Raw genomic sequence first — 21988 nt, forward strand, 5'->3', positions numbered from 1 at the left:
TCACTTCCTAGTCAAGACTCACCATAAACAAACCCACCATAGCGCCAATAAACAACAAAGGAAATGGGCCCGTTTCTCCATGGACTCTTTTGAATATCACTTCCTACTGAATGGTTCCCCCACAGACTTAGGAGTAGATGTTGACAAGGCTTGCATGGCCCTGGACGGACACATAACTAAAGCCCTAAACATCACTGCCCCTTGGGCCAATAAGGGCCCGGAGCGGCAAACTAAAACTGCACCTTGGTTCAGCACAGCTCTTAGAGAAACCAAGGCAGCCTGCAAGAGGCTCGAACGTGCCTGGAGAAAGAACTATTCACCAGAGGCAAGAGATGTGTACAAAGCTAGCATAAAAAAATACCACTTCCAAATTAGGAAAACCAAAGCGACCTTCTACGCTGACCGTATAGATAGTGCTAACTGCTCATCCAAGGAGCTCTTTAGGATCTATAAAGAGATCACTACACCTCCCCCCTCTTTAGAGCAGGCCGATACCTCAGTACAATCTTGTAACGTCATTGCGGAATTTTTTCACAAAAAAGTACGCGACATTTACACCAGTTTCCCTGATGATGCCAGAACTGGCTCCAACCTTCTACCTCCTCAGGAAGAAGCGACTTGGGAGGCAAAGATCGAAGACTGCCTTACAGTATACCAGGTTCCGACGGAGGACCTTTTGATAGCCACTGCTAAAGGTATCAAATCAGGCTCCCCTCACGATCCTGCCCCTGCCAAATTCCTGGCCAGTGCCATGAGTCTTCTGGCACCGTATGTAGGCCATATATTGTCTACCTCTTTTAACACTGGCAAGGTCCCACACGGGTGGAAACAAGCAGTCGTACTGCCTCTTAAGAAAAAACCCCATATCAGTGCGTCCCAGCTTAGCAACCTGCGCCCCATTTCGCTCCTACCCTTCTTCTCAAAACTGGCGGAAAAGCTGGTCAACCAACAACTCTCAGCACACATAGAGTCCAGAGGCCTCCTGCATACCAATCAATCAGGCTTCCGGGCCCGCCACTCCACAGAATCAGCCCTCCTTTTTTCGACTGAGGCACTGAGGAAGCACGTGGACGCCGGGTATGTGGCGGCACTAGTGCTCCTGGACCTCAGCGCAGCCTTCGACACTGTAGCACATCATACGCTGCTACAGTGTCTGAAGAAAGGAGGGGTGACAGGCACGGCCTGGTTATGGCTGGAATCTTTTCTTACTAACCATAGCTTCTCGGTGGAGCAAGGAGGAGCACGCTCCGACACCTTTGACCTCGGTCAAGGAGTGCCTCAGGGATCAAGCCTCAGTCCAACCCTTTTCAATTTATATGTCACCCCCGTGGCTACTACTGCGGAACGCTATGGGGTGGAAGTAGTGACATACGCAGACGACACTCAGCTGGTGGTCGCTCTGACCCAACCTGCTGAACAAGCCGCCGCGAACTTCTCATCATGCCTCCAAGAGCTGGCTGGATGGATGGCGAAGAACTGCCTCCGTCTGAACGGAGACAAGACTGAGGTGCTGATTGTAGGAAAACCCCCCTCAGTCTGGTCATCTGCCTGGTGGCCACAGACCCTGGGGCCTCTCCCTACCCCCAGTGATCAGGTCAAGAACCTTGGAGTATGGGTGGACTCAAAGCTTAATTACGACTACCACACCAGATGGGTCGCTGGTACGTGCTTTTCGATTCTACGGAAACTCCGTAAGACCCTGGACCTGCTCCCAGAATCCTCAAGGAAGACCCTGGTCCACGCTCTTGTCACGTCGAGACTGGACTACGGCAATGCCTTGTATCTAGGCGCCAACGCCACTAGTCGGCGTCGACTGCAGACAATCCAGAATGCTGCCGCTCGCCTGGTCCTCCGGCTGTCCAGAAGAGCCGCCTCTAAAAAATCTCTACAAATACTACATTGGCTTCCGATCAATGAAAGGATCGACTTCAAGGTCCTATGCATTGGTCACAGGATCGTACATGGCAAGGGCCCGGCCTTCCTTCGGAACATTCTCTGCCCCTATACGCCTACCCGACAACTCCGCTCATTAGGAGCAGGCCTCCTCGCTATCCCCAGACACAAGAGAGCCAGAATGGGGGGGTAGATCCTTTCGTACTTTGGCGGCACATAAATGGAATTCTCTCCCCCTGAGCTTAAGAGTGGAAACATCGGAGCTCATCTTCCGCAGGAAACTTAAAACATTCCTCTTTCCTAAGGAATAGCCCCGTCTTGTCTGACTGACGGAGCAACTAGCTCTTCTGACAGCGCGGGGACACACTGACAGTGTAACCAGGCGCTATACAAAATCAGAAATAAATAAATAAATATCAAATGTCTGATTATACGGCTGATGGTCCTAAGGATTCTGATTATGCATAGGAATGCCTAGGATGGGGTAAGGGATCGGTTTAGGTCCCAGTAGATCAGAGGGGTCCCAATGTCGATTCTACTGATCAGTTTCTGGTTGATACAGGAGCTACTCGTAGTGCTCTGTCTAAACAATTGGTTCCTAGGGCTCCCCTATCTGGCACAACGCTAACATTGATAGGATTCGATGGGAAACCTTCCCCACTGTCACATCCACTTGCATTTAGTCTTGATAAATTCACTGCAACATGTCCATTTCTGCTTTCCCCTAACACGCCGGCTAACATTGTGGATATCGATATGCTTAAACATTTTCGTGCCACAATACGTTGTTCCCCAGAGGGTGTGCATGTTATTTTAAACGATAACTATCCAATGGTTGAGAGGTCTTGTCTTATTAAAGAGGATATTGCTTTGGCATCGCTACCTAGTACCTTGTGGGCCACATCAGATACCGATGTGGGACAAATGGTTATCCCACCAGTACATATTCAAGTGAAGGAAGGTGCTTCTTTGCCTCGACTGCCCCAATATAAAATATCTCGGGAGGGCGAAAAAGCATTGATACATATTGTTCAGGATTTCATCAGAGTGGAGGTTGTGGAAGAAGTCCCTTACAATACCTGTAATAGCCCTATTCTTCCTATTTTAAAAAAATACACTGATTCTAAAGTTTACAGATGCTTTATTGTTTTGCGTGAAGTTAATAAAATAGTAGTGCCCCAATATCCGGTAGTCTCTGACATCACAACACTTCTTACTAAGGTTCCTCCTACGGCAACTACATTTAGTGTAATCGATTTGAAAAATGCATTTTTCTCAATACCTATTCATCCTGACAGCTCTTATTTGTTCGGCTTCACTTTGAATAATCGATCATTCAGATTTTGTAGCGCTCCACAATGGTATACAGAGAATCCTAGCATTTATAGCCAGGCATTGAAAAGGCAGCTTGATTCTTTCCCTGTGCCAAAAGGGGTGGCTCCTATTTAATATGTCGATGACATCTTGTTGGCTGCTGATACCCCTGAACAGTGTGAAGAAGGAACACTGTTATTGCTATCATTCCTTGCCTCTCATCATCACAAAGTCTCTCGGGAATAAATTGCAATATTGTAGACAGCAGGTTACCTACTTAGGTCACCTCCTGTCTAAGGAGGGACGTGCACTTACACCAGACCGCATTCAAGCTATTTTAGACACGCCTGTGCCCCGTATTCAGAAGGATGTTCATGCACTGATTGGCCTTACTTCTTTCTGTAGGCAGTGGATCCCTAACTTTTCTTACATTGTTAAACTCTTGTTGGCTCTTTTGTCTAAAGACACTCTGATGCCTCTCCCATGGACCACTGATTGTCAGAATGATTTTCAACAGATACGTCAAGCTCTTTGTTCTGCACCAGTATTTGGAACTCCAGACTACACTAAGACTTTCACACTCTATGTACACGAGAGGGATTGGTTGCGCTCTCTCGGTTTTAACACAGATACACGGTGATAAGCAGCGCCCTTGTGCATATTTCTCAGCTGTCCTTGATCCAGTCGCCCGTGCGCTGCCTGGGTGTTTTCGAGCAGTGGCGGCAATGGCTGTGTCCATACATCAGAGTGAGGGAATAGTCTTGTCACATAGATTGCTTGTGCTAGTACCCCATTCACTTAAGGCTCTTTTAAATCAAACGAAAACACAATATTTGACTAGTGCTCGCTTGACAGGCTATGAATTGACACTTTTGGCTGCTCATATTTCACTGAAAAGAAGTTTGACTCTAAATCCTGCTACATTAGTGCCATTTCCAGCTACTCAGTCTCTGTCACACGAGTTACATGATTGTATACCCCTTACTGAAGAACAAACAAAGGGTCGTGTTGACCTACAAGATACACCTCTTTCTCGTGTTGATGGGGAACTCTGGGTTGATGGGTCCTGCTTGAAGTTGCCTGATGGTACGACATCCGCTGCCTATGCAATTACAACACTTCAGACAGTAGTTGAGACAGCTCACATTCCACAGAAGTCATCTCAAGCAGCCGAGTTGATAGCACTGACAAGAGCATGTGAGCTTAGTACAGATTTGCTTGTTAACTACTACACTGATAGCCGATACGCCTTTGGAGTGGGTCATAATTTTGGGCAACTCTGGAAGGAAAGAGGCTTTCTTACTTTACATGGGACAAAAATAGTGCATGGGGACTACACAGCTTGTGAGACTGCAATGCAGCGAAGTACTACATCTATGTATGTAGTTAAGTCACAGGCTGAACGTTGGCATAATGCTAGACAAGAGGTGCTGGACACGCAGCGATCTGCTTCTGTTGATGAATTAGACCAATGCTCTAAGGAGGGAACACTGAATGATGAGGGCTGTTGAAGGAATAAAGAAATGACAAAATGGAAGTTACCCACAGCCTATTTACATCTTATGATTCACGTGGCACATGGGTCGGCACATGTTGGAGCGTCCTCAAAGGCGAAGCAACTTATACAAGTTTGGGATCATCCAGATATTGCCAGCACAGCTAAAAAGATAGTCCAGTCTTGTCTGATCTGTCTCCAATATAATCCTGGAAAGGGAACACGAACTCCAGCAGGAGGTTTTGCAGTACCAACTGCACCTTTTGAGGTCCTGCAAATGGATTACATCCAGCTTGAACGCTGTAATAACCTGAAGTATGTCTTGGTAGTAGTTTGTGCCTTTAGTAAATGGGAGGAGGCATACGCCACGAAAGATAATACAGCTCTTACTACAGCAAAGGTGCTCCTAAAGGAGTTCTTTCCCCGATTCGGCATTTGTCGAGTTTTGTGGAGTGACAATGGACCTCATTTCATTGGGCAAGTTGTTGATTTCCTCATGAAAGGGTTAGGAATTAAGCAGACTTTTCATGCTGCTTTTCACCCACAATCAGCAGAGTTAGTGGAACGTTACAATTCTACCCTAAAACTAAAATTGGCCAAGGTACAGGCTTCCGCATCTTTGAAATGGCCTGATGTACTGCCCTTAGCTTTGCTTTCCATTAAATCCGTACCACATACATGATCTGGCCTCACACCGTATGAGGTGGTTTTCGGAAGGCCAATAAATATTTGGGGGGTTCCTAAGCCACGCCCTATACATGATGTACCCTATGTATTGATGAACGACTATTTGTCTCAGTTGACTGACAGTTTGTCTTCTATTTATCAACAGGTTTCGGAGACTCTTCCAGACAGGTTGCATGGTGAGGGCCATAATTTACGGCCTGGGGACTTTGTCCTAACAAAGTCCTTCCGGAGAGCCAGCTCCCTAGCACCGAGATGGCACGGACCGGAGCAAGTCCTTCTGGCTAACAGGGCTGCAGTGCGAATGACCAACCGGAAGAACTGGGTGCGCGCAACACATTGCCGGAAGGTGTTGCAGGTCCTAGTGAGCCCAGCTGTGTTGGCAGATAATCGCAACATCCTGGACACAGAGAAAGGACAAGCCACGTCACCTGAAGGACCTGAGGAAGTCTTCCCGGACCACACGATCCCTGGTATAATCTCTATATCAGCTGCGACCCCGGAAGAGAGACACTTCGTTGCTGCAAAAGACTGTTTGATCCACTGTCCTGGTTAGTGAAAGACTGAGTTACAAAGGAGGGTACTCTTTTAGTGGCTACTCATCTGAACCTCAGCGAAGAAACCAACGTCTGCCCAGGACCTTAGGGCACCATCTGTTTTGTCGTCTGACACGAGATGAACGTGTCTGCAGAAAAGAAATCAACTGCTGCACGAGTTTGTGATCGAAAGAGTATGTTCATTATTGGACTCACTTCGATTGTTGTACTTTTTGCTACAATAACATGGGTTGTAGAGGGAGTAGCTCCTGCTCGAAATCTACTGACTGCTACTACTCCTGTCCCCATTGAGCACCACCATTTCACTCTTCCCTATCTTGAGAAGAAGCACAGAATGTCCTATCTCACTAACACTGTCATTCAGATGTTGCATCACACCCATAATGCTACGAACATTACCAGCTGGAGGGTGTGTGGAATGATGCCAGCTCATCGGAAAAAGGGAGGAACGCCTTTCATTCCTTTGCCGTTTTCACACAATGGCTCCTGCAGAGCCTGGTTTGCATTGTTGTGGGCTTCTGAAGTTGCTAATATCACCTATGCTGATGTAGGAGACTAAACGCTCAGTTAAACAAAGATTGTTACCCTGATAAGGAAGGAGATCTACAAGCTAAAGGAACTGTATGGGAATTGGAGGAGTATCGCCGAGGGAAACTCCTCTGTGCGCTGTTTTCCCCAACACTCGAACCATCAAGGGAAATGGGCCCCCTGTTATTGTTGTTACACTTCTCTTAGTCCCCCAGAGTTCCTCTGCCTCTTTTTGTCACGAGGAAGTCGGTCTGAGTTTCTTGAAAGACTATATTGCACCACAGCCATTGTTGCTATGGGCGAGAACTTGGAACAATCCAGAGGCTGTTCTTTATAGGACAATACTTGCAGACTGTATGAAATTGGATAACAGCTTAGATATACCCTGGTTAAGGTTTATTAAAATGAGCTTTGCCAAGCTGGGGGTCTCAGAATACTATACAAATCATGATACCCTTAGAAATGTTTAATCTGCCACATTCAAATCACTTTTATATCAAAGCCTTGAGCGGGCAAGCCCAACGTGTAATTCTACCGGACACTCAGAGCCTTTTCTTAGCCACAAAGGCAACTCGCCTCTATCTGCAAATAGACCTGAATGAAAGGTGGACATTTTTGCTGACCAGGCTCTGTTTAAAGCTATACATTTTTCAGTTGCTTTTCCTATTCAGGGCTCATGGTTTACATCACTTCTTGTCTGCCCCTGTGACAGTTTTTCATGTCAAAGCACTATGCACTTTATTTTGTTGATTTTATACACCTCAGAGGAGGTAGTTTATTCATCTATTACTATTTGCAGGAGGGATTAGAGCTCATGAATTGGCAATTGAATTTTACTCTCCCTAGGAACTTCAGAGATTATACATGGTATTTTAAACCATCTTTTTACTGTTAGGCACGTTTAACAAATTGTATTTTCTGCTGATACCTAGCTGTTTTTTTTAAATGCATGTATGTGTGTAATCTTTTATGGCTCTTTTTGAGTCGAATAAAGTGTATTGATCTGATCTGGATGGGACGTGGATCGGCAGGTAGACTGCATCCCGATGTGGTCCAATCTGCCGCTGTCGATGGCAGGCCGCATCGCTCTCGCGAAAATGGTCATATTACCCAAGTTTCTTTATCTATTTGTGAATATCCCAATCCCCCCTACTGTTAGCCTCCTTGAGCGCCTGCTGGTTTGGACTGGCTGACAGCCCCGGGCTACATATGAACTTCTTACATTGCCACAATCGCAGGGTGGGGTGGGTGCCCCGGACTTGCATCTCTACACTCTGTGCGCCAAAACCCAGTTTTTGCATTACAGGATTCACCCCACACCGTTTCAACCACAAGTTACAATGGAATTAGACAGTGCTTCCCCTTGGCCACTCACCATGGTCCTGTTCCTCCCTCACAAGCTGCCCTGACCCGAGATCGACACTACGCAATGTGTTTGCTGGTTGTGGGCTGGACTAAAAAAGTGCCAATTAAAGTCCTAATATTGTCATAGGTTCTATATTATTGGATCGTTCCATCCACTCACCATAATCCAAGTATGGTGCTTCTTATTTTCATGATACAAGTTCGGTATTAACAGTCTTTCAAGCGACCAGCTCGTGACAAACTTCTCCTTCTTTACTATCTCCTAACACAAAGGAGACATACATATTATTAATAAGAAACTAAGGGCGTCTCCTCCCTTAACCAAATTACTTAACATTATTGCGTAGTTCGATCTATCATTGCACTTTAAACCTCATTTGTTTATATTTTTTTAAATAATATTCGTACCCAAATACAACATAGAACACTACTCTAGTACACTAATCTTGTTCTCCATCCCATAATACCATAATTTCATACATTGTTTTGCCGCTATTATGTTTAAATGATTATCCTTTTAACGCAATCTTCTAAAACAATAATTCGATGCCTAACTATATTATTCAAAGCCTCACCTCCAGTATCGAAGAGAAGCCTTCCAGTGCGTATTGCCGCGAGGTGTATATGGCATGTTGCATCAGCGCCATGTTTACAGCATTATTTATTTCAACAAGACCAAGTAAACAACAAGGACGGACTTACCCGCTACCTGTTGCGCTTTCACTCCTCACTAATAGGCGCCATAGTGGAACGGTATAAAAGATTTTCGCAAATACTATTTCCTCATTTGATTATCAACCTCTCAGAATATCAATCATAAACCAGAACATCAACTTTATAGGCATGAATTGACCTCATTCAATCATGTCCTTACAGAATTATAAAAAAGTAACAAAAACAACTACTCAGTCAATGTAACACACGTAATATGTCTCAAACAAAGCGATTCATGTGCCTGGATTAGTCACAAGACTAACCTAAATAATAAGGCAGACAGATCCGAAAAAGAAGAAGAGAACTCAAAAGACAACAAGAGAGTAGGAGAGAATTATTCCAAACCTAACATACTAAGGCATTAACATCACTCAGCAATAGACGGCATTTTCCCATACTGCTATTATTTCATTAATGTTTACAAACATCACTTAATCCACGTTATTCATGAGATTTGATGGAAACGTATCTCATGATATAAATACAAAGTCTTATCAGCCAGTATACAGTGTTATCAATTACCTAACTTCTTGTGAAACATATTACAAGGTAATTTTCCATACTGTCATCATACAACCCATGACATCTTGTCTCATCTATATACTGTTAAGGGATATGAATTAAATTCTTCATGCGGCCATTAGATCTATTTTTAACATTCCAAAGATTATAAATGAGATGTTACATTATATGGGCAACTATATTATTATAATAATGCATTGTTTTATTAAATCCCAATATTGGTACAGTTTTTCTCTCTAATTACAACAGTTTCATACATTTAGCACCCCAGAAAGTATTGCAGCTCAGAATCAACATTAAGGCCCCGTTCTACGGCACGCAATTTCAATATCCATCGTGCCTCGCATTGACGGACCCTGAGTTCCCTATTACCACCACGGTTATCACTCAGTATATTCTCTATACCGTGGAAGGAAAAGGATAAATTACCTCTCTGACTTGGACAATTACTAGCATGGTTAACAAGAGGATACCCCTGGTCCAAGTTTTTCAAAGCTCTAAAATGTTCCGCCATTCTTCCCTTTAGGCACCTAATGGTGCTACCAATGTAGACCTTTCGACATTTGCATTGGATAGCATAAACAACATATTTTGTTGAGCAATCAATATGTTGGTAAATCCTATATTTAGCAGATCCGTTGTATTGAAAATCCATTATTCCGTGCTCAGCAAACTTGCACATACTACAATGCCCACATCTAAAAGATCCTACATTCAGTTTGTGTAGCCATGTATAATCAAAGTTCTTCGTTCTAGGATAACTGGGGCTGATCAGGCTACGAATTGTAGCACCCTTCCTATATGAGATGCTAGCTTTGTTATAAATGTGAGCACATATGGTTGGATCTGATGTCAATTAATGCCAGTGTTTCTAAGTATATTGTCAATCTTATGGGACCAAGGATGGTCATTGGTCACTAGCCTTACACACACTGTATTTTACTACTATCCCGCTGCACTTTAGGTTTCAAGGTATCCCGTCTACGTAACTTGAATGATCTCTGTTTTGCTTTACAGATAGTGTCTTTGTCATAGCCCCTACCCATGAAACGCACTTCCATGTCTCTAACACAACTGAAAAAATCTTCATTCCTGCCGTTGTTTCTCCGTGCCCTATACAGTTCACCATAAGGTATCGCATTTACCTGAGCTTTAGGATGGGCACTCGTTGCATACAACGTTGAATTACAGGAGGTGCTTTTTCTGTACAGTCTACTATTGATTTTACCATCTGCCACAAATAATTCTGTATCCAGGAATACTATACTCCCCTGACTAGATGACATAGTAAATGACATATTATATCGGTTATTATTCATGTAATCAAAGAATCTTAGTAATTCATCATTGCTCCCAGTCCAGATGACAAGACAATTGTCTATATACCTTCCATAATAAACAGTATACTCCTGCCATTTTGCACCACCAGGGCCCCAGAGATGCGACATCTCGAACATCCCCATGAAGAGTCAGGCCAGAGACGGCGCAAATCTTGAGCCCATCGCTACTCCGCATCTTTGTTTGTACCATTCTTTCTTGAACAAAAAGATGCCCAGTAATAAAATTATAAAGATGGCACAGAGACCAGCCTCCCTACAAGGAAGGCAACTGTAGCTGAGTCAGTTCTAACCGATCTCTTTTATGGATCGATATAAAATGTGACCAAGGTGAGTCTATCTTCTGAAAAAAAGAATTTGGTATCAAAACAGGTAGTACCTAAAACAAAAAAACTAAGGAGGATTGTCATTTTAATAACATTACACCACCCAGCATACTTCAAAAGAGTCTATCCTGCTAATCAAGACTGCTAAGCATTTTTTGTCTAAACGGGTCAAAATTCAAAATAAAATATATATTGTTGAGATCTTGACACCCAGAAAAGTGATGAACACCACATAACAAGTATCATGCTGGCCATGCTGCTCATTGTTATATAAACTGTGAATCTTATTTATATTAAGAAGATACCCTGACAAAAACTCCAAATTTAGTTGCTGCCGCCTCTGTTGGGCAAATGACCTTTACAGCGCGGTCGTTACACCGCGATACGTTTACAACGTGGCCATTACAACGCAAGTCGTTACAACGACTTGCGCTGGATGGCGCTATACACTAAGGAATAGTATGATTTACTATTCCAACGCCTTCCCTACTGTTACGTAGACTGGAGTTGGAATAGTAAATCACACAATTCCAAAGTCCAGCGCCCTCCAGCGCAAGCCATTGTAACGACTTGTGTTGTAATAACTGCGATGTAACATACCGCGATGTAAATCATCGCGTTGTAACGTCACATATTCCCTCTATTGTAGTCAGAGTGGTCGGAGGATGAGGCGTGAAGATAGAAATATCATCTTCATAAGCAGCTCGTTTCAGGACAGACTGCTGAGTCCTAGTGGAGGACCATCTTGCAAAACATCCAGACAACTCCGATAGGGTTCAAGATATCAAGCAGAAAGCAAAGGAGAAAGAGGACATCTTTGGAGAGCACCTCTTTGAATTGACCAACTCTTGAGCTTGGCACGTGAGATCATAAGCCTTGCCATGAGAGCTTTATATAGGATATTAATTCTGTTGAGAATAAGGGGTGAATCGCATAATGAATCATGGCCTGCCAAAGAAATGACCAAGAAACCCACTCAAACGCTTCCTCAGCACCTAGAAGTATCATACAAGCGTCCACTTGCTAAACAGTGGCAATTTAAAATATGAAAATGGCCAGACTAGTGTGATGAGCGAGGTCCCTTTTAGGGACAACCCTTAGTGCATAGGATTAACACAATGTGCGACTGAAAGGGAGATCTGGTCCACCAATATCTTGGCATAGATCTCAGACTCACCATTAAATCAGGCTAGCCTCTCTGAACTCTGCTCTCTGCCGCGTGGCGTCCCAGGATCCTTTACCTGGAATCGGAGAGAATTTGACCGAGATTAGTTCGGCCGAGCTCAGATACTTCAGTGTTGGAATATGTTGGAACAGGCACAGCAAGTTACTTTTGTGAAGTCTATCAGGGGAGCCCTTTGGATGTAATATGAGATGAACCCCAGTTCCCATTGGTCTTTCCCGGTCAGAGAGGGGGGGCCTCCGCTGCCCATTGGTGCTGGAGGAAAGGGGGTCTGAGTGCACCTTGGAGGTGGCTCGAGTGCTCTGATTAGGACTTGCTTGTTGGGTATTTTGGCCCCAGGGGTTTGACAATTGATCTTGGTGTTGACTGTAGCTAGTTATCCTCCCACTTTGCGTCCAGGTGTTTGGACGGATAGTCTTGACGTTGGTTGTGACTAGTTGTCATGCGCTCTACTCTCACCGGGTTTGGGGTGGGGCCACTGATTACGTTCCGTGTTGCCTTTCGGCTTCTGTCGCATGCTTATTTTAGCTGGGTTGCAGGGTGAGGAAGCGCGGGGAGATGGATATTCAAGTTGTTACTTTCAAGGACCAAGGGGCTTTCAGTGAGGAATGGGGTATTAGCGGGATCGATACAACTAGCGTATCTTAGTCGTCATTTCTGCTATTTGTGCCCTTAGAGCGGTTGTGGTTGTGGGAGCCCAGGGCTCCTGCCCTTAAGGCACTTGTGGTGGCGCCCCGTGGGCCCTGTGTGTGGCCCCTATGGTTTTATTAGGGCTCTTTGGAGTGATGTCTATTCACAGTTCTACCCATGCTGTATCGTGGTGGGTGTTGTTTTCCGTTGTTTCTGGTGCACGGCTCAGTGTGCATGTGCCTCCCAGGGGGGTTGTTCTGTGAACCACTGTCGACACATCGAGTATGGCCCCTGATGCATGGGTACTGACTGTTGTTTCCTGGGCCGCATTGTGCTCTTGGCTGTTATTGGTGGATTGGTTTCAAGACCATTAACAGTAGTCAGAACTGCTACTACATTTTGTGCTCCGTTCGGCACTGCCTCTTGGAGGATGCAGGTGCTCGATGGATGTTGCCGGCAGATTAGTGGGCTAGTGTCCCCGTGTGTCCTGCAGTTGATTAGGGAGCTAAGTTAAAGATAGGAAAGAGCTCGGGAGGCCCATCCCCTGGGCTGCATGTGTGCTGGAAGAGGTCCCTACAATCAGTGACCGCCGCTTTGTAAGCCACTGTTTGTTTTTTCAATTTCTTTTTCACCTTCCGCACAAGGTTGCTTGTTTTTTTAGGGCCTTCCAGTGCTACTACCTCCCGTGCAGGTAAGTCACAGGATTGAGCTTGTGCGATCCCTTCAGTCAGAACAGGGGAGGGCGAGACCACAGGGACACTAGAGTTGCAAGTGGGCTGTTTTGTTAGAGGATTCAGCCCCTGCTCGGTCTCTGATATGCCAATGTTGGAACAGCCAGGGAAGGTGCATGGTTCTTAATTTGTCAATCCGTGGAGAACACAAGCAGGGCTGGTCCACTCCTACCTGCCCGAGAGAGTCTTCCAGTGTGGTTAGTCGGTGTCCCAGGTCCAATAGTCTTGAGGTAATGGACTGAATTAGGTCAATCTGCATCTCCATCTTTTGAGATTGCCATAGATGGCAATTGTGTCTTGTTTAATGCTGATAGAGGACAGGGAGGCCAAAGGTGGGGTACAAGACCCTGTAAAGAGGGACCCGGGTGCCCCTAATTGTGGGGGACTATTAGGTCTATGTTTATGCTCGGATCTGGGTGCTGGACTTTCTACCAGCGAAGCTTCAATTTGGGCGTCAATTTGGGCTTCCAGTGTGGCGAGAAAGCAGTCCGATAGATTGCCCAGTTCCTGGCCGGATACGCTTTCCCTCTGTGCGTCCTCTACGGGAGATTGAGCAGAGCTGACCTCTGGTGGGTTTTTTAGTAACTCAATTTCTGGGAGATAAACTGTGATAGCGGAGTAGATAAAGAGGAAGTCGCACTGTTATGCACCTGCAGCATCACTGTGATCTCGCTCGGGCGTTGGTTGCTAGCCAGAGCTTCTCGATCCAGCCCTGGTTGTCTGTGCTCAGCTGATTTGGGGGGTGGTTGTCTCCTTATCTTTTCGCTCTCTTCAGGGCTGTTCCCAGTGTTCCAGGTGAGGGGTTGGAAGGAGAAGTCTCCTCCCCATGTGGCCCTGGGCAGGAGGTTGACCTAGGAGATGGTCCAATATCCGCGGCTCCAGTGACCTTCACTGTGTAAAGCATTGATGGCTTCTTGCATTCCCTTGAGCCCAGTGATGTGGGTGAAGGAGGTCGTTTAAGGGGACCTTTGAGAAGTGTTCATTTATCCGCCCTGGTGATGATGGTTGGACTCCTTGGACAAGGGTCCCTTTTGCGGACATGCGAGACATCCCCAGGTGTTTCTTTGAGTCTGATGGTGTAAGCGTTTGTTGGTAGTTGGCGGGCTTTCTTGGTAGTGCTTCTCTGCCCTACTTTCCTTTGCTTTTTGATTGGACTACCATCAGGCTCAAAGTCCTGAAAGGGGACTGGTGAAGGAGGGTCTGCTGCGAGTTTGTTGACTTTCCTTTTGGTCATGACGCCAGGCCTTTGTTGCTGTTTAATGGCTGAATCCAAGGAGTGCTTGGAGGGGTAGAAGTGCTGTTCAGTGGAGATTGACCAATAATGCTATGGAGAAGGGGGTGGGGGCACCGCCATACCTCCCAGCCAATAGATTTGCCCTGCAAGGGGCCAATAGGAATAAAGGGAGAGGCACGAACACGCTCTCCAGAAGGGCTTTCCTGACATTTCCCCCCCGCAGAAAAAATGTCAGTGGCTGTTAAGATGGAAGCTGGAGGTGGATTGAGGAGGGCGGGGATTGCCCCGATTACTTACCGGTAATCTTCATTACTCCAAGTGTAGTCTTCCTCGCCACATGACTAACAAAGTGAGCTTCAGCTCCACACCAGAACCCTCCAAAGCAAAAAAGTCAGCCTCCCATGCCTCCCATCCCCTCCCAATATGGCCGACCCAGTACACCCATGACCTCTATAAGAGGCGGGCCGGCCCAACCCATCAGCCTGAAACTACCAAGCCTAAACATGAAGCCGATAGCCAGACAGGGAGGGAGGGATGGGAACTCATGTGGCGAGGAAGACTACACTCGGAGTAATGAAGATTACCGGTAAGTAATCGGGGCATTACCTCCTCGTTAGTCTTCCTCGCCACATGACTAACAAAGTGAGCACATACCAAAGCCAAGCGGCTTCATGGAAACTCACAAGGAACCAAAGGACCAGAAGGGAAACCCACGAGAGAGGGCAAACCCAACAGCCCAACGAGCGGAGAAACCACCCAAGAGAGAGGCACCCACGGGCAGGAGGAACCAGCCCGGGACAGAAAAAAAACACCGGAAGGACCGAAAACCCGGACCCCCCCAGACAAGAAGTGCTGCCAGAAAATCCGCCCACCAAGGAAAAAAAGAAGGACAGAGAAAGCAAGGCACCAGACCACACGGTACCAAAAGGCAACCGAAAACAGGCCCACAAACAAAAAGCAGCAAGCCTAGCCAAGACCGCCCAATGGACAGCCCAAAGCGAGGGGGGACCCAAATGGCCCAGGAGCCACCGGAGCCCCACAGGGAAAGAAGAAACAGAGGGCAGCCACACCACAGAGACCCAACAAAAAAGGCCACAGCAGCAAGAGACCCAGGCCGACCAAAGCCCAGCCACGCGCACGGTGGACCACCAACAGCGAGAGAGACGAACCACCCCCAAACCGAGGACCGGAGGGGAGAAGAAAACAAAAGCCACCAGAGCCGGAGGCTAACAGAGGCAGATGCAAAAGGACCGACAGGAGCCGCAAGAACGGGAGGAGGCACAGAAAAGGAAACCAGCACCCCACCCGAACAACAAAATGAAAGGCACCCAAGCCCCACCAGTAATGAGAGACAGGAGGGACAAGGACCACAGCCACCCAACGGAACCCCGGAAGGGAACGCGACAACAACGAGAGAGCTCAGACCGATGCAAGGCAAAGAGCCCCCGTCAGCAAGGCCACCGAAGAAGACCAAGGCCAAGCCCCAAACAGGAAAGCAACCACCCACCAGGGGACCCAAGCACAGAAGCACCATGGACCCGGAAGGAAGGGGAAAGCTGAACGCACGAGCAACACAGCCCAGTGCAGAGGACAAGCAAAACGCCCCAGCAACAGTCCACAAGGGAGCCGACGAGGCAAGCACACGAGAGGCCAAACCAACCAACCCCGGGACACAAGTTAAGATCAAAGGCAAAATATATCCGAAACTTACTGAAGGAAACACCATAAATACTCTCAAGACTGAGCAAACAGTGACATTGAAGACCAGGGAGAGAACACCTAACCTGCAGAGTAAGAGGCCAAGACATTCACCTTCAGGCCAGAGTGACTCTTTAGAGCCCACAAGGCCAATAGCAACACAAACCAACCCCCAGGACCGCCCCAGCCGAAAAACGGAGATCCAACAGGGATCGGAGCGAACACAAGGGCAAGGCCACAGGCCGCAAGCCACCAAAGGCGAGAAAGACAGAAGAGCCGGACGGAACGGGGCCGAGAAAACCCAGGGAAAAAAACCCGAGTCGGAAGGACCCCGTACCCCCTTCGAAAGAAGGAACGCTGCACGAAAAAATGCATGTCAACCCTGCGCAGGGGCCACACCAACCACACAGAAGCGTTCCAACGAAAGGAGATGAGCCGCCGAAGCGAGCACACCAGGGGCAAAGAAGAACAGGAGCCAAACCGCACAGGGAGCGTCGAGCCCCAACGGGAAAGAGAACCGGGAAAACCATCAGCCTAGGCGAGCCCCACCAACAGGAGAAACATCCCGGCCGAGCCAACAGGCCCAGGCGTGAAACAGCCCAGGGACTCTGGCAGAGAATGACCGAGGCAAGAGCCCCAAGAAGCCCCCGCAAGGCAGGGGCAAAACCAAGCCAAGACACGGCCAACCGAAGGCCCATCCGGCAGAGTAATAATACGTGCAGAAGAGCCCAATGGAACAACTCAGGACAAACACCTCGTACAAGGAAGCAAGCAGCAATGACAAGAAACCACAGCTGCAAAGCGCAAACAAGCACCTGCAAGGCACTCCAGGCACCAGAGGCCGACAGGAAGAACAAGCAAGCAAGAACACAGCTGTGCGGCAAGTAACGTACGGACGAGGCCAGCACAAGGGAACAAAACCACCGGACACCAAAGCACCCCACATCACACCAGCGTAAAAAAACACCCACACCAGAGCCCATGGAAGGACTCAGGAGAAGTGAACACGCAATGAAGAGGAGGAAGGTGCAAGGGACGCGCACCAAGTCAAGGAGCAGGAGGAGGACGGGACACCACCGCAGCAGCCTGAGGAGGGCAAGCCCACTGGCAACAACCAGAGCAGAACAGGCAAACAGAGACCCAGCAGTCAAGCCGGCGTGCACAGCCCCCTAAAACCCCGAAGGCCACAGCAACCAGTACAGACCAAGGTCAACAGCGGAGAGCCGGCAGGTACAGGAGAACCCAGGAAGGAAGGCAAAACCTGGGAACGGGTCCCCCCGGCAAACAGCCCAACCCCAGGGCCACAGCACCAGGCACGGCAAGGCAGAAGAAGAAACCGTGCCGAAACCCCAGAAAGAACCAGGGACCGAACCAGGGACCCACAGACAACGCTCCCAAACACAGGAAACGCATCGCGGAGGGGCGTGACACCCTCGCGCAGGGGCCATGCAAGTCCTCCCCGCATCGTTCCAAAGTTAGAATAAGTGCTGCCGAAGCGAGCACACCCAACCGAGCAACTACATCCAGGTGGTCCACTAACCAGGAACCAACCAGCCCGCACCCGAGAAAAGACGAGAGCAGGAGCTACAGGGAGGAACGGCCGCAGGACCAACGCGACAAGAAGAGAACCCAGGGAAACGATGAGCCAAAAAGGAGGCGCTGCCACAGAAAATCACAGAAAGAAGAGTCTGAAATATAGCCAACAGATGACAAATAGACAGCGTATGCGGGACACGAACTCATGTCCTGTGAGACCCAATATAACCACAGGGACAAGACTTACCATAGAGCCAGAGCACCTGGACAATACGGAACGTCACACGAAGCCGCGCCGGGGCCAGGGGAAAGACAACAGCAACGAACCCAGCCACCCATTCCCCGCCGCCCGCACGCAAACAAAGAAAGGCGGGCGGCGAAGGCAACGGTACAAGAGACGCGACGACCCGGCACCGAGTCCAGGGAAACACAGAAGGGGACCGGAAAAGACCGGCCCCCACGCAACCCCCCCCCCCACCCTGAAAACCCACGGCTCGCTAAAGCAGAGCCTCACCGGCACCAAGGAAGCCGCAATCGCCACACACACCGGGGGCAACAAGCAGGGGAAACAAACAAGGACCAAGCCCCAAGGGTCCGCTACAGCAGGGCCTCCAACCCGAGACCCGCAACAGCAGGCACCACGAACCTGACGCACTCAGGAGAGACGGAGCCGACAGGCGAACCGAGGCACACAGCGACAAGGACGACCAACCAATGCCAGTAAACCATATAGTAGGAGACAAACACAGCAGCCAAGAGGGCAGAGCGACTTCCACCTTGCAAGAAGCGAGCGAGGCCCAGGGCCGGAAACCCTGGAGAGACAGGAGAAAACGAAAGCGGACACAAAAGTGGCGCATACATGCAGTCAAGGTGGTCCCATCACGCACAATACCAGCACAGAACAGCCGTGCAGACAAGAATGGCACTACACATACCTGAGGAAGCGCACCCGCTCAGCGCAAAGGAGGCAGCCCGGTCACCGGACCCCCGCACCTGATGAAAACAGAGACCGAAGTCGTGGGAGCCAGGCCCCGCCCCTCAGAGGCGGTTGTCAAAAACTTGAACCCTGAGAGCCTCGACAACCATAGTGACAGCGATTGCGGGACTCGAACGCACAGCAAGCCAGGTCCCCCAGCCCCCGCCCGCCACGCAGCCATGCAGAGCCGCCTCCCGTGCCGATTTTAGCGGGAGGCGCACGCCGCAAAACGCGGCACGGAGCTGAAACAGCCACGAGAACCCCCCGCCCGAGCAAGAGACCCGGGGGAGGCACGGACAACGCCCTACAGCCGCCGCCCGCACGTCAAGGAAAGGCGGGCGGCGGATACCACTCCATCATTATGTTGTTTTAAAAAAACACAAAGGGAGCGCCCGTAGAAGGGGGGCTGACACAGGCGAGGCACAGAAGGCACGAAGCCACACAAACGCCCCCCAGGGAAACACAGAAAGGGGCATGGAAACAACTGCCCCCACGCATCCCCGCCCCCCCTGAAAAACCCACAGCTCGCTAAAGCAGAGCAAAACCGGCATGAAGGAGGAAGTAAAGGAAACCTAAATCCAACCTCCACACCAGGGGCCAACAGCAGGGGGAAACAAACAGAGTCCAAGCCCCTAGGGTCCGCTAGAGCAGGACCTCCAACCTGAGACCCACATACCTGCTACAGCAGGCACCACTTACCTGACGCATCTGGAGAGACGTGCGCAGAACAAAAAAAACAGGCTGATGGGTTGGGCCGGCCCGCCTCTTATAGAGGTCATGGGTGTACTGGGTCGGCCATATTGGGAGGTGATGGGAGGCATGGGAGGCTGACTTTTTTGCTTTGGAGGGTTCTGGTGTGGAGCTGAAGCTCACTTTGTTAGTCATGTGGCGAGGAAGACTAACGAGGAGGTAATGAGGTCTGCGTGGAAGCTTGCCGGTCCTGTCTGGTGCAGGGGCACAAGGGTGCGAGGACAGACTGCGACCTCCGGTGAACAGCTTGGTTACTTATTTCTTTTATTTAAATGTTTTTATTTATGAACAGTTGGCAGTACACAGGTAATCATCGTAGTGAGCAATAATAGAGGACCGTACACGTCAAATTTGGTGGCATTATTGGCACTTGATACACATCATAGGACAACAGACCACACAGAATACAATTCCAAGGTATGCATGCAGTCTGGCGGGGCAGCCGCCACATGTCCTGCTATCTCCGTGGTAACCTGGTACCCCTCATCACAGTCTGGCAGTGACGGAGGGAGCCGGTGAGTAACTTGCCATGTGAGTGAGGGATGTTCGGCCTCCGCAGTTGAGGCGGTGTCTGTGCCCCGGAGGAAGGAAGTAAAGGGTTCCCAGATGTCACGGGGTGAGCCCCAGGGGCATCAGGTGCCAGTACACGGAGAGTTGTTCATGACTGTATGCTATGTATGCTTTTAGGGGCACAGGCTTATCTGCAGGGGCGCGGGTGCCTGGGCGAACACAAGCCGCTTCCGTGTACCACCAGGTACAACCATTAATAATGTTCATCTAAATATCAGCAGGCAGGGCCTTGAATGCAGCAGGTTTGGTGTTGGGATGGACTGAAGTTCCAAGTTGTTTTCTACCTAGAGGTCTCCCCGCTCTCTCCACCCCCTGCATTGTCGGGGCCAGGAGTGAGATGGAGGACGGAGGCTCACTGCCTCTTAGCTCCACCTCTGGAGCCTCGGGCCCTGCATGCTGGTGCCAGGGGGGGCGCCTTTCTGATGCCAGCGCCTCGTGATGCTTGCCCCTTACCTCACAGCGTGACTCGCTTCCATTGCACTGGTCCCCAGGCTGCTCTGCGGTGCTTTGCTCCCCCTCCCCCGTCCCCCGCCTCCCGCGTACAGCCAATGGCTGGTGCTGAGAAGCCCTCATCCCAGGACCTGTAGTAGTTCCGACAAGGTGACAGTCTTTTCAAGTGTTCAGAGTGTCTATTCACTGTGTTGCAGGTTGTGATGAGATGATGCGATTGCAGCTTTTGGTTGCGATGGACATTGAATGTGACCTCCCTATATGATGGGTTGGACTGTCTTACGACTCAGGGTCCCTGCCGCCACTTGTTTGAGGGAGAGCTTTCAGTGTCAGCCAATCGAATGGAAGGGTTGTTTGACCAGAATGGGGCCAGGTTGGATGAACTGACTCTACTTTGTCTCCCTGATTCGTGCAACCATCAGTCAGATTGTCTCTCTGTTTCTCTTCCCTAGTCAAAGGTTCAGTTGTTGGGTGACACAAGGTCCATCCTTTTATCAAATGGAACGTGTAGAAAATCAAAAGGGTACTGACAGCGTATGCGGTATATAGTCAAATTAGTTTAACTTTATCCAAGCCATGTTTGACCATTTGTAACGATTCGAAGTGCGTGGTTTGCGGGACAAAGATTAATTAAAATGAAGGAGTATAAACTGGGAGTGTTTCAGGAAATGATGGGGCATATCAGCAAGGGCCGGCGATAATTATCGCTCAATCGCTGAGTTAGCGTGCTATCAGCAACGCTTATCTCAACAGCGATAAAATTCCAGGCGCAAGCTGCCAAATGTGCGATTATCGCTGGAAATCCAGCGATAATCGCACAACATTTGGCAATAGCTTGTTGATAGGGCAGGTTGACTTAGCCATTATATGACAGCAGGCGTAAGGAAAGTAGTGATAACCGCGGTTAGTGCTACTTTTCTTATCGCTAAGCTTGTTAGCGTGCCCATTGATAATTGGAGATATGTCGGTTAGCGACATTTCTCCAGTTACTTTGGGACGGAACGCCCACTTTCGATCTCATTAGAGACCGTGCTGATAAAGCGATAAAATTACCGAAGACGGCCGCAAAAGCGGCGATAATTTTATAGCGCCGCCTTGATGATATGCCCCCATAAGAGTTGAGTCTCATTACTGATAAGAGGCTTGTCTAAGGAGGCGGATGGAGAACAGAGGGGCTACTTACAGGGCACTGGGGGCTCTACCAGCCGCCATGTTTATCAGCCTCTCAACTGAGGCACGAACCGAGGCTAGGCTCGAAGTTTCAACGTTTTTAAAAGATTGCACAGACTTTTGCCATTGTGCATGCCGTATTTTCATTAAAATCTTGATTTTTTTACAACAGATGTTGGATGTATTCTTATTTAGACAAGAAGGTGTTTAACATGTATTTATTAGGTACAATAATATGGCTTATTTCAAGTTTTGTTCAGGAAATGAGCATACCGTGCAGAATGTGCTTACTGCACAAACCTCCGCGTTTACCAGCATTTATAGT

At 48.6% G+C, this 21988-nt stretch overlaps 1 non-coding gene across 1 annotated transcript; it reads right to left on the minus strand.

Annotated features, from left to right (window-relative positions):
* Positions 1–17607: 17607 nt before the first annotated feature.
* On the minus strand, positions 17608–17714 carry LOC146869391 (U6 spliceosomal RNA). The gene has a single exon (XR_014959982.1). It is a non-coding gene; the product is annotated as a U6 spliceosomal RNA (small nuclear RNA).
* Positions 17715–21988: the final 4274 nt, after the last annotated feature.

The sequence above is a fragment of the Triturus cristatus genome, chromosome 1_1 (genome assembly GCF_964204655.1).
Source record: "Triturus cristatus chromosome 1_1, aTriCri1.1, whole genome shotgun sequence".
Taxonomy (NCBI): domain Eukaryota; kingdom Metazoa; phylum Chordata; class Amphibia; order Caudata; family Salamandridae; genus Triturus; species Triturus cristatus.